Here is a 14,387-nt window from a genome sequence, read left to right as displayed (position 1 = left end):
CCCATTTTTAAACACACACACATGCACACTCTCCCTCAATCCTGCATACAGATAATATGGAAGGATACACACCAAATTGTGAAAAATGAGTATGTGGACTGAGCAAAAAAAAGGACAGGGAGAAATTAACTTCATATAACTCTATTAACAGTGTAAGCATGTGCTATATTCACTGGTGATACTCTCAAGTATCCAAAGTAGATAAAGAACTATTCTAATACAAAACAAACAAGAATCAAAAAAAAAAAAAAAACAAGCGGTGCCTGGGTGGCCCGTTCAGTTAAGTGGTCAACTCTGGACTTTGGCCCAGGTCATCATCTCAGGAGTCTGCCTGAAGATTTTCTCTCCCTCTGCCCCAGCCCTGCCCTGCCCTGCCCCTGCCCCAGCCCCAGCCCCAGCCCAGCCCACCCTACTCACACGCCTTCAATGTCTCTAGGATAAATATTCTCTAAAAATAAAACAACTCCCATTCATAATACTTCCAACATCACTCACACATTTACAACAATATGGGGAAATTCAAAATAATATGGGGAAAGTCAATCATATGATCGGCCTCAAAAAAAAAAAAACTCCGAAAATCGACAGCATCTTCTCTTTTTTTAATCCTTGGCTTTTACTGCGCTCACTCAGGCACTACGTCTGACTGACCGTCTCACAACCACTGCACAGCTGCTGGATCCTACTTCTTAGGACGAACGACGCTACGAGGCGATCCTTACAGGGCTCATTCAAGACGACACAGGACAAAACTAGCCACAGACTCCAGGTGATTCACATCCCGACCCTCATTACTGCCATTACTAAGCTTGGTTTGGGCTTTGTGACACCTAAGACACCTCGTTATGGACGCAGAACTGGACTGAGCGCCCCAAAGCACTGTGACCCCAGTACGGAGGTCCCTGTTGAGCATCTACGAGGCTCGGAGCCTGCGGGAGGCTCTGACCCGGCGGGAGCGAGCACGGGGAGCGTCGCGCCGCCTCCCGCCTCCCGCCTCCCGGGACCCGGGACCCGGCAGGGCACACAGGTCACACAGGTCGTGGTCGGGGAATCCGAAGGCGCGGTCCCGGCACTGACGCCACCTCAGGGCCACCTCGGAGAGGAGCCCACCCACTGCGACCTCCGCTTCAAAAAGCTCGCTCTTGGCAGGAGGGTCCACGTCACATCTCCGCACAAACTAACACCAGAAGGAGAGCCGGGGCTCCCCCGCGCCAGGAACACGGCAGTTCTGCCGTCATGGCCGCAGGCTGGGAAGAAGGTGCCCGAGCGCCGCCGCTGTGCACCGCCGGGCCCGCGCTACTTTACCGCCAGCACTAAAAGGACCAGAAACGGCAGAAGTTTCACTGGTGAAACGTGACGTCCGAAGGGAACGGGCCTCAAAACGACGTGGCGGGGGGGGGGGGGGCGACGCTCCCGGGACCCCACCTGCACACGCTGGAAGCTACGCCCTGAAGTTCCGAGGCGCAGCCCGTCCGCGCGCAGGCGTGTGGGCCGCAGCGAGACGCCCCGGGCTCCGGCGTCCTGCCTGGGCCGAGGCCGCCCCGCGGAACCCTCTGCTGCTGCCGTTACGTAAAGACGCTCGCGGCGGGACGGGCTCCGAGCCGGGTCGTCACACGCAGGGACTTTAAAGGCGTAGCCTGAACCTCAAGGAATTTGGGGCCGTTCGGCTTTAAAGGAGCCTCCCGCGGCCTCCCGCGACCGCCTTTCCTCCTCTGCAAGCAGCGTCTGACCTTACGCCCGCCCGGCAGGTGAGGCGGCGACGCGGGCGGCCGCGGGAGCTCGCTGCGGGGGGCGCGGGGGCCGCGGGGGCCGCGGGGCCGCGCGGCCCGGGTCCTCCCCGCGCCTCGGGGCAGGGCTCGCGGCGGCGGGCGCCGGGGGCGGCCCACACGGCCCGGACCACGGAGGCGCCGCCGCGGCCGTCCCGGGCGGACGGGGACGCGGACCTCGCAGCCCCCAGCCCGGGCCCGACCGGGCCAAGCGGAGTCGGCGCAGTCGGCAGCCAGGGCCACCGGCGACGGGCTCCCTGCTCCGCCGTCTCCCCTCCAGTCCCGGAAACGTTCAAAACCCACAACTTTTTGTCGCCTTCACGGCGGGCCGACGCCACCCGAGCTCGGCGCCGTCCGGGCCGCCCCGGCCCTCAGGGCCCTCGGCAGCCGCGGCCCTCCCGCCCGCCTCAGCTCCCGGCCCTCAGGCCCTCCGCCGCCCGGCCTCAGGCCTCGCAGCCGCGCCCTCCCGCCCGGCCCTCAGCCCCGGCCCTCAGGCCCTCCGCGCCCGCCTCAGGCCTCGGCAGCCGCGGCCCTCACCGCCCCGGCCCTCAGCCTCCCCGGCCCTCAGGGCCCTCCGCCGCCCCGGCCCTCCGCCGCGGCCCCGCCGACAAGGACACCGAGCCCCGCCGCGCCGGCGAGGCCGCCAGCTGCCGCCTTTGTGCCCGGGGCCCACGCGGGCCGGGGCCGGGGCTCCACGTCCGGGCTCGCGGGGGCGGCGGCGGCGGCCGCACACGCCCGGGTCCTCGCCCTCGCCCGCGCCCCCGCCCCCGCCCCCCGGCCAGCCTGCCCGCGGCGCCCCCCCCCGCCCCCGCCCCCGCCCCGCGCCAGGCGGCCGCGGCCCGACGGACGCTGCGGAAGGCCCGGCTCACCTGGGGGGTTGCTGGTGGCTGGGCAGCTTTCCGGGCGGGCGGGGGGCGTCAGGACGAGGAAGCGGGCGGGGCGGGCGGGCGGGCGGGCGGGGCCCCGGAGGCGGCGGGCTGGCCGACGAGGTGCAGGCGCGCGCGGCGGGCGGCGGCGACGGCTCCACGGCTCCCTCAGGATCTCCTCGGGCAGGTCCAAGATGGCGGCGCTCCCTGCACAGGGTTTCCTGTCACCCTCGCAATGGGCCGGACCACAAAAGAAGCGGGGGGAGGAGGCTGCGCGCGCAGCCGGCGGGGCCCGGAAGACGGCGGCCGGCCCGGCCCGCTGGCCACGCCCCTTCCCCGCCGCGGCCCTCGGGACTCGCCGCGCGGCCGCCGAGACCCGCCCCGCGGGCGGCGGCGCCGGGAGGGGCGGAGGGCGGCGCTTGTGCGCAGGCGCAGCGGCCGGCGCCCGCTTCCCAGGGGCGCTCCTGCGCAGGCGCGCGCGGCACCTGCTGGGGGCGGGCCGGGCTCGGCGCTCGGTGGACCCCGCGGCTCCCGGCGCCTCGGCCCCCGCCCGCCGGACACGCCCGCGCCGCGCGCCCCGCGCCGGGCACAGTCTGCTGCGCCCGCCCGCAGCGGGGCCCGAGGGCGCGACGTCCCCGCCCCGCAGCCGCAGGAGGCACTTGGCCCCATTGTACCGATGGCGAAACTGAGGCTCGCGTCGATCGAGCCGGGGGCCGAGGATCCAGCAGCCGGACGTGGCGCTTCCCGTTGTGGGTCGCCTCTGCCCTCTGAGGGGCCCTTGGGCGGGGGCTCCCAGCACCCCGGCGCCTCCGGCCTGTCACCCCCGGAAGGCGCCGCGCAGCCGGCGGCCCTCGGGGGCCCCCAACGGCCGCCTGTGCCTGCGGAGACGGTTACGTGGATCGCCTGTTTGTGTACTCCCGTGTTTACGTTGTGGGCGTTTTACAGCTGAATTGGCGTGGAGAGGGATGTTTTGATGTCACACCGCACGACACTTTCTTTGACCTGGAAGTTCATCTTTCCTTCCTGACCTCCACAGCACTGGAGACATTTCTGCGGGTCCCCCACAAAAGCCTCGTGGGCCCCAGGCTCGGTGCTTCCGGTGGCTCAGGTAAGCCGGCCCTGCCTCAGTTTACCCAAAGGAAGCTCAGGCTCTCTCTCGGCAGGAGGAGCTTTCAGAAGCTGGCTTTGCCTCGGCTACGTGACACTTCCTTGGAAAACCGTATGGCAGTTCACACCTCTCTCATTTTCAGGAAGACCCGGGTGCGAATCCCTGATCTTCCACTTACTGATGACCCACGGCTGGGCATGTCCCTTGATTTCCCAGATCCGCAGTCTTTTCTGCAAAATGAGGATGATGATACCTATCGCCCGTGGGTCCGTGTGAGCATTAAATGAGGTGATATACACAAAACGCTTGACATACGCGTTTTTAATACGTGGGAATGGCTACTACGTGATGATCCGATATAAGGTTATGTTGAAATCCCTTCTGGCCCTGGAGGTCTATGCTTCTATTCCTGTATTCTTTATTTTTATTTTTTTAAAGATTTTATTTATTTATTCATGAGAGACAGGTGCAGAGACACAGGCAGAGGGAGAAGCAGGCTCCATGCAGGGAGCCCGACGTGGGACTCGATCCCGGGTCTCCAGGATCACGCCCTGGGCTGAAGTCGGCGCTAAACCGCTGAGCCACCTGGGCTGCCCTTCCTGTATTCTTTAATTCCGATAAGCATACTTTGTGCTCACGATCCAACATCTCTGAAATCAAGAAATTTGCCAAGGTAAGAAGGAAGCTGTGAACCATTTGGCATCACTTGTCCGGCTGTGAGCTTAGGTCTGGCCAGAACGTTTCACTATATCCAATTGTCCCCTTGAGTTGCAGACCTTCGTGACGAGCTAACGCTCCTTGCACACTCAGTGTGAAAGAGGAACTGACCTAAGAATCACGTATATTTTCTTATTTAATCCCTACAACGTCCACGCACAGTCCGTACTATATTCACCCCATTTTATGAATGAGAAAACTGGGTGTCCTGTAAGTCAAAGACTTTGTAAAATACATAAAACTTGGCAGTGCTGGGAATTCAGGCACGTGTGACTCCGGAGCCCCCATCCCCAAAGCACCGTTGTATTCTTCATCCCTTATTTCCTCTTGTAGCAGCTTAAGCGTCAATCCCTGATTGTCGCTTCAGTCTATGCGAAGACACTGCACCGGATGCAGCATTGACAAGCGTTGCCGTGAATGCAGTGTGCCTAGTCCACACTCAGCAAGTGTTGAGGACTGTAGAAATGGTCGATGCTTGCAATAAGTCACAGAATTTTCAAAGGAGAAATTGTGTGTGACCAATTGCAACATAATTAGAACTGTCCATTGGATGCCCATCAGGGGTTCTAGTTAATTTTTTTTTTTTACGATTTTATTTATTTATTCATGAGAGACACACGGAGACGCAGAGACACAGGCAGAGGGAGAAGCAGGCTCCATGCAGGGAGCCCGACGGGACTCGATCCCGGGACCCCGGGGTCACGCCCTGGGCTGTAGGCGGCGCTAAACCGCTGAGCCACCCAGGGATCCCCTAGTTAATTTTTTTTTAAGGCTGCTGCTTATGTGAAAAGAGACGTATATAGACGAAATAGCGAGTGCAGCGCTGCTTGTAAAAGACTAGAGCCCAGCTCTCACCAAAGAGCTGTTGTAATACATTTTAACCTACCCACACCGTGGAGGGTGTGCAGCAATTAAAGACTGAAGCACACGTGTGTGTCCTGATATGGAACAGCCTCTAAGAAATACTTCAAGTGAAAAAAAAAAAAAAAAACAACGAGGGAGAAAAGCAAACAGTCTGCCAAGACTTGTTCAACTATGAAAGGGGCACGAATATGTATATGTGTGTAAATGGACATCGAGAGGGGTTTTTCCTGTTGTCCTGAAACTGCTGCTGAAGCCCAGCTCTGAAAACCGAAACGTCCATAAGGAGCCCACTGCCGGTGGTTGGAACTAGCTCTTTCCCAGGAGGACATTCGAGGAGCCATTGTTCGGGAAACCAGCCCTCCTGCCAACCCCTACCTCCACCCTGCTACTCCCCACCTCTTCTCCATTCTCACCCTCTCTCCCCACAGACAAACCATCACCCCTCATCAGTGGGAAAAATGGAGAGTTGAGAGGGAAGTCAGGTTTTAGGAAAGAACAATGCTCTGGAAAGAGGCTCATCCCTCCCTCTCCCTCCTTGGGGGGTGGTATCCCTTCCTAGGGGCGAGGGACGGGGGCTCCAAGGGATCACCAGTGGAGCTTGGGCGTGCCTATAGGAAGCGGAGGCTGGCAGCCCCCCCAGGTACCCATTTGGCCATTGGACTTACCAATATGCTCTGCCCCATTGTACCCTTGGCAAAGGAAAACACGAGAGCGAGACCACATTGCAGGGGCTTCGGATGGGGAGGGATCGAACCTGCCCAACCAACCCACTCACACCTGGACTCCTCAGTCCCAGATTGGAGGGCAGCAACGAGGTCGTCCTCCCGGGGTGAGGCATAGATGACACTGGCTGGGAGTCAGCTGGAAGAGAAACGTATGAGGGCTCAGCCGTTCCTGTGGAGATGAGTGGGGCACTCTGGGCACTGGTGCTTTGTCGTGTCTACTCGTTCTTGTTGCATCTCAACCTATTTATATTTTCATAATTTCTTTTGTAAAAATAGATGTTTTCCTATTCTTTTTTTCCAAAGGCTAAAAATCTGAAGATATTTTCAGATTTATCTATTGTGTTTATTTAAACCAAATTAGTTCATCTCCTTGTTGGTCTTAAAGGCTTAATATTATTGGTTAATTTTGCTCATTTATTTTAGGGTTTTTGTTCATAGTTATATCTCGGTTCCCCCCCCCCACACTTACCCTTTTTTGTCTAGTGGTTTTGGAGCTGCCACTTTACCATAGCCAGATATTAAAATATTGGTATTCCAACTCCTGGGTAATATTGAAGATACAGCAAAACCAACACAATTTATACTCTGAATTTTATTATTGTGTACGTGTGCTACCTAATTAGAGAACCTAATGTATTTTTTTAAGATCTTTAAAATTTATTTATTCATGAGAGACACACAGAAAGAGGCAGAGACACAGGCAGCGGGAGAAGCAGGCTCCCGGCAGGGAGCCCAATGTGGGACTTGATCCCAGGACCCGGGGCCACCCCTAGCTGGAGGCAAACGGTCAACCACTGAGCCACCCAGGGGCCCCAGAATTTAATGTATTTTTAAGTGTAGTTGGTTACTCTCTAGTGATACATAATTAAGTAAAAACAAGCAAATAATAAAAAAAAAACTACCACATCAATCAATAACAATTGATAAACTTCGAAATTTAGCAGATTGACAGAGAAGTAAAAATCGAGTACATAAGACTCTTTAGTTTCTGGATAGGAGAAAGGATTAGATGCAAATTCATAATACAAAAAAAGAAAATGATGCATAAATCTAAGGATAAGTATGTGTTCTACTCAATGGTATAGGAAATGTTGTGACCATTAAAATAGCTCCCCCTCCAACATGCCCATCCACCTTATACCAGTCGCCCCAAACTATGATCCTCGGACATCACAGCTTATTAGGGCGTGACTTCTAAAGTCAACAACAACAACGAAATTACATAAGGTGAAAAGTATGCTTAAAATTTCCCAGGAAAGGGATCCCTGGGTGGCGCAGCGGTTTGGCGCCTGCCTTTGGCCCAGGGTGCGATCCTGGAGACCCGGGATCGAGTCCCACGTCGGGCTCCCGGTGCATGGAGCCTGCTTCTCCCTCTGCCTGTGTCTCTGCCTCTCTCTCTCTCTCTCTCTCTCTCTCTCTCTCTGTGACTATCATAAATAAATAAAAAAAATTAAAAAAAAATTTCCCAGGAAAGCTCCGCACTAGAGACTGACTTAGCCTCTCTTAGTTTTCCTCTAGCGTCAGATCTGATAGCCATGGCTCTGGCTGACCACCTGAAGAGGCGGGTGGTTTAGAGCGGGAGGCCGGGTTACCGGAGAAAACCTGCATCTTTGAACTTCAGACTCACACTCTCTGTGGCTAAGTGACCATGCTGTGAGCTCTACTAAAAAATAGCAGATTTACCTCTTTTATCAGAGACAGACTGGTATTTTAAATTTTCTTTATTGCTTCGCTGACCTTTATGTTTCGTTGAAATAATGTAAGTTAAAAGCACGTGCGATGTGACACAAGGGTATCAGACTGGTGGTGACTGTCACCGTGGCTCGAATTTGGCAGGTGCTGTCAAGAACTGGGGTTTTACCCCAGTTGCAAGCTAAAAATGTGGCCTAACACGGTTTCCTTTTGTTGTTGTTGTTTTTTTAGTTTTTGTTTTTGCTTTGGGGCCTAACGCAGTTTCCTGGATGGAAGCAGAAGACATGAAACCCCTGGGTCAGAGACAAAGGACCGTATTGCCCACAACACTGCGTGCAGCCTGAACATCAGCACTTTTGCACCCGTCCTTGGCTGTGTGGACACACATTGTGTCACAGTAAAGGAACTCCGCGCTTAGGGAAACCAGATCCTTCATGGCGGAGAGTGAGCATTTCTGTCCTTTGCTCTGGAGGGAAACTGTATCATCGAGGGCTGTTTGCTAAACAAACATAGTTGAAAAGTCGAAAAAATAGTGTGGGGCAAACGACGGTCAGTGCCTGTAGTCACAGGCTGTGCGGAAGCACAACCGTGGAGGGTTGTCTTCCACGGGGACGAGACTTCATTGTGCACCTGGTGAGCGAGGGAGGCAGGGAGTCGAACACCTTCGATGAAAGACTGGTTTTGAGAGGCACCGAGACTTCAGCTCCATTTCTAGCAAACATTTTATTGGTTATGGGATCTTAGTCATAGTCCTTAACTTCTCTGGGCCTCAACTACCTAATGGAATAACAAGTATATCCCAACGCAATGGTTGTTTAGATTTTCTGAGGAAGTGTAACTGAAAGTATCAGGCTCAGGATCTGAAATATGGGAAGCATTCCACAAATGCCCGATCCTTCTAGCCTTCCTTCATCTCTGCCCCATAGACGTGAAGCAGGTGCCAGAGCATTGCGCCCGTCCCCCAAATCGGGAAGCGACTTCCTACCTGTGACACTAGACCAGGTTGGAGAAGCAGCTTTCAGGGCTGGTGGCTGAAGTGCACCCCTGACCGTGAACCCCAGAACAGGGCCACTAAGGGGAGCAGAGCCCCAGGGGCAGCTTCCTCCCAGTAGGAAGGAGAACAATGCCCAGGTGAGCACAAACTTACCAGGTGAGCAGTTCCTCATCTACCCAGGAATGGAGAAAGCAAGAGGGATGCTTACAACGAACCTTTCCCCGCCGAAAGTCCTGGTGGAGGAAGGAGGCCCCTGTACCATCCGCCGTGCGCACAGCGAGGCCCGGAAGCCGCGGGGAGCATCTCACAGCATCTCACAGCCGGCAGGTGCAGAAGGACCCGCGCCGAGACGTCGCGTGTCCTCGGATGAGTTCCGGAGAGTCTCTATCTAATTCCTCATTTCCCTGCCCCCAGAATGAGGAAATCGTGGTGCGGAGACCACGAGGCGAGCCGGTGGCGGGTGCACCCCCAGCCCCCCGAGGGCCGGTGCTACCTCCAGGGCCAGGACTAGCTCCCGCCGCTGCTCCACGTAACCTGGAAAGAAGGGAACAGCAGCAGCAGCAGCACAACTGTCCCTGCTGGCAGGGCGCTCAGCCGAGGGAAGGGTTTCTGCCCATAATAAGGACAACCGGGGGAGAGGAAGGAGGGGAGGACGGGAAGCGGGCTCTGCAGGCTCCCCGGCCAGAGGGAACTGGGTCCTGGGCAGCCTGGCTGGCCTTCCCTCTAGCGTACCCGCTGCGCCACCCCACACACGTCTGGGGACATAGGCGGAGACGGGAGGAAGCCCACCTGTATTTAAGGCCCCTTGGCGTACTCTGAGGTCCCAGCAGCTGGGCTCCACCCCTGCCAGCCCCCTCCTCACGTGCAGCCGGTGATTTGGGGCCTTTGTGGGCGCCCTGTGTGTCGGACCTCCAAGTCTGCAGATGAGGGAGTGGGAGGCTCCGAAGTTCTGCGTCCCCCACTGAGAGCCATGCGGCCCCTCGCAGGGGTGACACCGGGACCCGCTCTTCAGTGACCGGGGCTCGCACTTGGACTCGGCCCCCTCACCCACGGGAGCCCTTCGGGGCCCCCTTCCTGTTTGTCTGCTCGGACGAGGGCCCCCGACACCCTCGCAGCCGAGCCTCCACGTGCAGAAGAGAAGCACAGGGATCCTCGACTTAGCTGATGAGCCGGCAGCAGTGGGGACGCGGCCCGAAGCCACACCTGGGCTCCTGGTGCGTCCCCGAGATGGGGATCCCGCGGCGCCCGTGAGCTCGGGGGCCCGGGTGGGCGAGCTTCCTCAGCCCCAAGCCTCCGCGGCCACGCTGTAAGGCGGGTGTGGGGGCCCCCGGCTTGCTGGGCTGTTGGGAAGGTTAGAAATGCCCCGAAAATCCCTGGGCACCGTGACCCGCCCCTCGGTGGCCTGCGTGTCGGTCGCTGGTGGGGGCGGCCCCTGGGGACGTGGGGCGCTGCCTCCGGCTTCTGGGGCGACGGGGCGGCCCCTTCCCGCGGGGGCCCAGCGCAGGTGACGGCCTGGTCACGCTAGGGGCCCAGGCACAGGGTCTGTGACGCAAGTTTGAGAGCAGATGACGTCACTTTAATGAATCGTTCTGCTTAACGGTGTTCGTCTCCCGTTCTTCCCCGTGCCGGAGACTCTTCCCACCGAGACATCGGAGCGGAGGCAAAGCAGAGGGAGCGTGGCCGAGGAAATCCCGCCTCCATCTGCTTCTGCCTTTACAAGGTCAGCGTCTGGCCTGCGTCACCCGGCTCCGAGGATGGAAGGTACCGTTTCAGCTGGATTCCGTTTGCACCTGACACAGGTGGGTACCGGGTGTAAACACAGAAACAACAAACAACCTGCCTCACCCGTGAATGAACAGGGCGGCGGGCTGCACGACGGGACGCCGCCTTCGAGCCACCTTTGCTTTAGGACAACAGCCGGTCACCGGCTGTCACATCTCTTGGGGACACCATTTCCTGCCTCCCGATTCCTAGGATTCCTAGTCTACGCGGGCGTCGGGAGGAGGCCGCCCACCGAGCGTTTCGGACGCGCTCCAGCAGAGGGAGTAACAGGCTCACGCCAGGCCAGCTCCAGCCGCTCCGGGCCTCGAGGGCCCCCTTGTGTTGCTCACAGGGTCGGGTTTGCAGCGGTTTGTGCCCGACTCTGCTCTAGTCCCTCTCCTTTCCGAACTCGAAGCGGAGGTGCTCCTGCAGCCGTGCAGCTCAGGTAAAGATCCTGCTCCGTCATTTGCTGAGGCCTTGGCAGTGGCACTGGTGATTGCGACCTCCTCCCCGAGGCTGGGGAGCCACAGAAACACAGGCTCCTGGTGCAAGAAGGGAGGCCTCAAGATGGGCCAGCAGAATCCCCACATTTCACAGAGGGGGAAACTGAGGCTCAGCCTAGACCAGAACCCGGGTCTCTGGGCACGTGAGCCCGTGCTCCCTATGCTGTGCCCACCCCCCCCTGCAAATACGCGTAAACCTTCAGAGCATTCGTGGCGAACAAATGAAGGCAAGTCGGCGAATGGAACCCCAAGTGTGTGCCTCTGGGGAGCCCGGGCCGTGGCCGCAGCCAGACGCGCCGGGTGGTCGCGGGGCCATGGTGCCCACTCCCCTCGCAGGGGGGACGGCCGTCTTGGGCGTGGGTCACAGGCCCGTTGGAGGGGGTCGGGAGGACGGCTCGGCCCAGGCCACACAGGCCCCACACGATGGTGGCTCTCGGCGTGGCCTGGAGGCTTCCCAGGTTGTGGTTCTCCCCTGCGGGTGGGGGGGTCCTGAGGTGTGGGCGGCTTGGCTTATGTGATCCAGCCCATCAGGCCCCCAGCAGGGCCCTGGGGTCCTTCAGCCGGTGGCGGGGGGGTCAGGGCCTGTGCAGCGGGGAGCCTGCCTCTCCCCTCCCTCTGCCCCCCACTCGGTCGCACCCTCTCTGGCGCTCGCTCACTCTCATTCCCAAATAAAGAAAGGGAAAAGCCCTCCGCCGAGGTCCTGACTCGTGGCAATGACGCAAAACACACGGAGCCTGGTGGGGACTGCCACCGCACGCCCCCCCCCCGTGAGGTAGAGGGTGACCATGTCTAAGAACAGAGTTTTTCTACACCCCGCCATTGCCGTGCATTGGGGGGACCCCATCTGTGCCCTCAACTTGCTGCAGGGTCTGCACCTGCGGAGGAGGGAGTGATGGCACCGACGGGATCCAGCCAACCCCTGCCAGGAGGGCACACGCTTCCGCAGATGTTCCTACAGCTGCCCTAACAAAGTGCCACAAACCGAGGAGTCTAAACCCACAGGAATGTGTTTGCCCACAGTTCTGGGCGTTAGAAACCCAAAATTAAAAAAAAAAATAAAAAAAAAAAAGAAACCCGAAATCAAGATGTTGACGGGCCGCACCCTCTGACAGTGGGTTGAGCCTTCCTGGCTGCTCCTTGGCTTGGAGCCGCACCTTCCACTCTCTGGCCCGTCATCAGCCACGTGCTGTTCTCCCTCCGGGCTCTCGGTGTCTCTTTTCTTTCTCTTCTTATAAGGACACGGTTCCTGTTGGATTAAGGGCCTCTTGACGGCGACAGCATGACCTCGTCTTAGTATCATCTGCAAAGACTGTTTCCAAATAAGATCAAATTCGCAGGTACCCCAGGCTAGGACTTCAGCCTTCCTTGCGTGGGAACACAGCTCAACCCACACACTTATTAAAAGCTTTTCAAAAACTCTGATGTTTTATGAGGTCTTGCAATTTCTTAATATGCGTAATTTACATAGAGACATACTGACATAATTATAAGGGATCTTATTTCATCCGCTCGTATAAAATTAATGTAATATTCATTATTATAAATATATGAACTCAAAACCTATTAAGTTATTAAATTATTCAAATTAATTTTTTATCATTTGTTAACTATTAGAGTAGTTAATTTAAAAAAAAATGAGTCAAACAAAACATTTCTGTGGACCTGAAAGGCGCTTGGGCCATCGCTTTCCAGCGCTTGGTCTCATGAACTGTGTGACTCCCCTGTTTTAAGCTGACCCGGAGCAGACCTTCACCGCCCCTTCACTGCCCCATCTTCCTGCCTACGTGGCTCCTCCAGGAGCAGGCCCCGTCTTTCTCACTCCCCACCCCAACAACCAGCCGCAGTTCTCCCTGCTGCTCCTCGTTCAGGGCCCCACTTAAAAGCCACTTCCCCTCTGAAAGCGGCAGACCCAGGAGGGTCCTCCCACGGGGGTTCTGCGGTCCCTGCTTCTGCATTTGTAGCACGTCTTCCAGTTTCCTGATGCGGCAGCGAGCTTACAGGGTTAGCGGCCTCTCCGCGGGGCTAGGAGCTCCCGAAGTCTGGAAGTTACCTTGGTCCTTGTGACAAAAGTTCTTGGCTTGAGCAAACTCCAGCCCCTGAACCTTCTCCTAGACCCGTCTGTGCATTTCCATATAAAATCCAGTCGTAGCAAGAACCCTGCTCGGTCATTTTAGCAGGAGGCCCCAAGTCTGATGCCTGATGACCCTCACTGTCTGATCAGGGTCCTCATCCTCCACCATCCGTCAAGCAATGTCCGAATACCGGGCCTGTCTTCAGTCAAAATCCCGTTAGGTCAGCGTAGCCAGGACTCTGCACGCCTGATGCTTCCTCTCAGTGCTTTTCCATCCCCCGACCCCATACCTCTCGCCCCTACAGATTCCCACCAGCCCATGCTGCGCTTGGAGCTGAGCCCGTCTCTGCCCCCCTGTAAAATCCCATCGCAGGCCCCGCACTGAACACCATCGCCCAGAATAAAGCCTGCCTTACCATCCTCAACAAGTGTCACTGAATATTTTTGTCATGAACAGCTGCCCGTGACGAATATCACAGACTGGGCGGCTTGCACAACAGAAATTTGTTTTCTCATGATTCTGGAGTCTGGAAGTCCGAGATCAAGATGTCGGGGGGGTTGGCTTCTTCTGAGGCTTCTCTCCTAGGCTCATAGACGGCCGTCTCCTCCCTGCGCCTTCACCTGTCCCCTGCTGTGTGTCTCTGTCCCAAATGTCCTCTGCCTGTAAGACCTGTCATGTTGGATTGGAGTCCTTCCCGATGACCTCATTACCTTAATAACGTCCTCCAGACCTGATCTCCAAACACAGCCCTATTCTAGGGTGCTGAGATTAGGACGTTCAGCATATGAATTGGGACTGGGACGCAATTCAGCCCGTGACTGTCATTTAAAGTAAATGTTTAATAACCCAAATAATATAGAAGTGTATCATCATCATTCCTGGTACTACAACCTCAGACGATACAGGTAAAGCTACGGTCCCGTTTCCCTACCTCACTCCACCTGATTGTCAATACTGCCACTGGATCTATTTCTTTTCTTTTCTTTTTTAAAATATTTTATTTATTTATTTATTTAGGAGCGACCCAGAGAGAGGCAGAGGCACAGGCAGAGGGAGAAGCAGGCTCCCTGCGGGGAGCCCGAGGTGGACTCGATCCCAGGACCCCGGGGTCACGCCTGGAACCCAAGGCAGATGCTGCATCGCTGAGCCGTCCCCCACCCCCACCCCAGGCGTCCCTCAGTTTTACTTCCTTGATGTTTCTGAGAATCCAGAGAGCACTTCCATCTCCACCAGACCAGCCTCGGTGGCTCTTTCCTGCGGCCAGGCGGCTATTCTGTGGCTGTTTCCGCCGCGGTTCCCTCTGTTCTTCTTTGCCTAAG

At 57.1% G+C, this 14,387-nt stretch overlaps 1 protein-coding gene and 1 long non-coding RNA gene across 15 annotated transcripts in view; one reads left to right on the top strand and one right to left on the bottom strand.

Annotated features, from left to right (window-relative positions):
* RAB14 (RAB14, member RAS oncogene family) overlaps positions 1–2,761 on the bottom strand; it is a 23,397-nt gene extending 20,636 nt beyond the window's left edge. Inside the window, exon 1 of one of the 2 annotated variants that reach the window (XM_055301585.1) lies at positions 2,636–2,761. The gene's annotated coding sequence lies outside the window, so the exon portion shown is untranslated. Of the gene's footprint in view, positions 1–1,425; positions 1,445–2,635 lie in introns of those variants that run through there. The other variant, XM_055301586.1, reaches the window with a different exon arrangement.
* LOC129494682 (uncharacterized) lies at positions 1,472–14,387 on the top strand. 13 transcript variants are annotated; one of them, XR_008661389.1, is made up of 3 exons: positions 1,472–1,748; positions 3,669–13,973; positions 14,086–14,387. It is a non-coding gene; the product is annotated as an uncharacterized LOC129494682 (long non-coding RNA). The 13 variants fall into 13 exon arrangements; XR_008661382.1 differs by having other exon boundaries at positions 3,578–13,973; XR_008661391.1 differs by lacking the exon at positions 1,472–1,748 and having other exon boundaries at positions 3,099–3,740; positions 4,207–13,973.

Source organism: Nyctereutes procyonoides, unplaced genomic scaffold, assembly GCF_905146905.1.
Source record: "Nyctereutes procyonoides isolate TBG_1078 unplaced genomic scaffold, NYPRO_anot_genome, whole genome shotgun sequence".
Taxonomy (NCBI): domain Eukaryota; kingdom Metazoa; phylum Chordata; class Mammalia; order Carnivora; family Canidae; genus Nyctereutes; species Nyctereutes procyonoides.
Note: the sequence above shows the minus strand (reverse complement) of the source record. Positions and strands in the feature narration are given on the sequence as shown.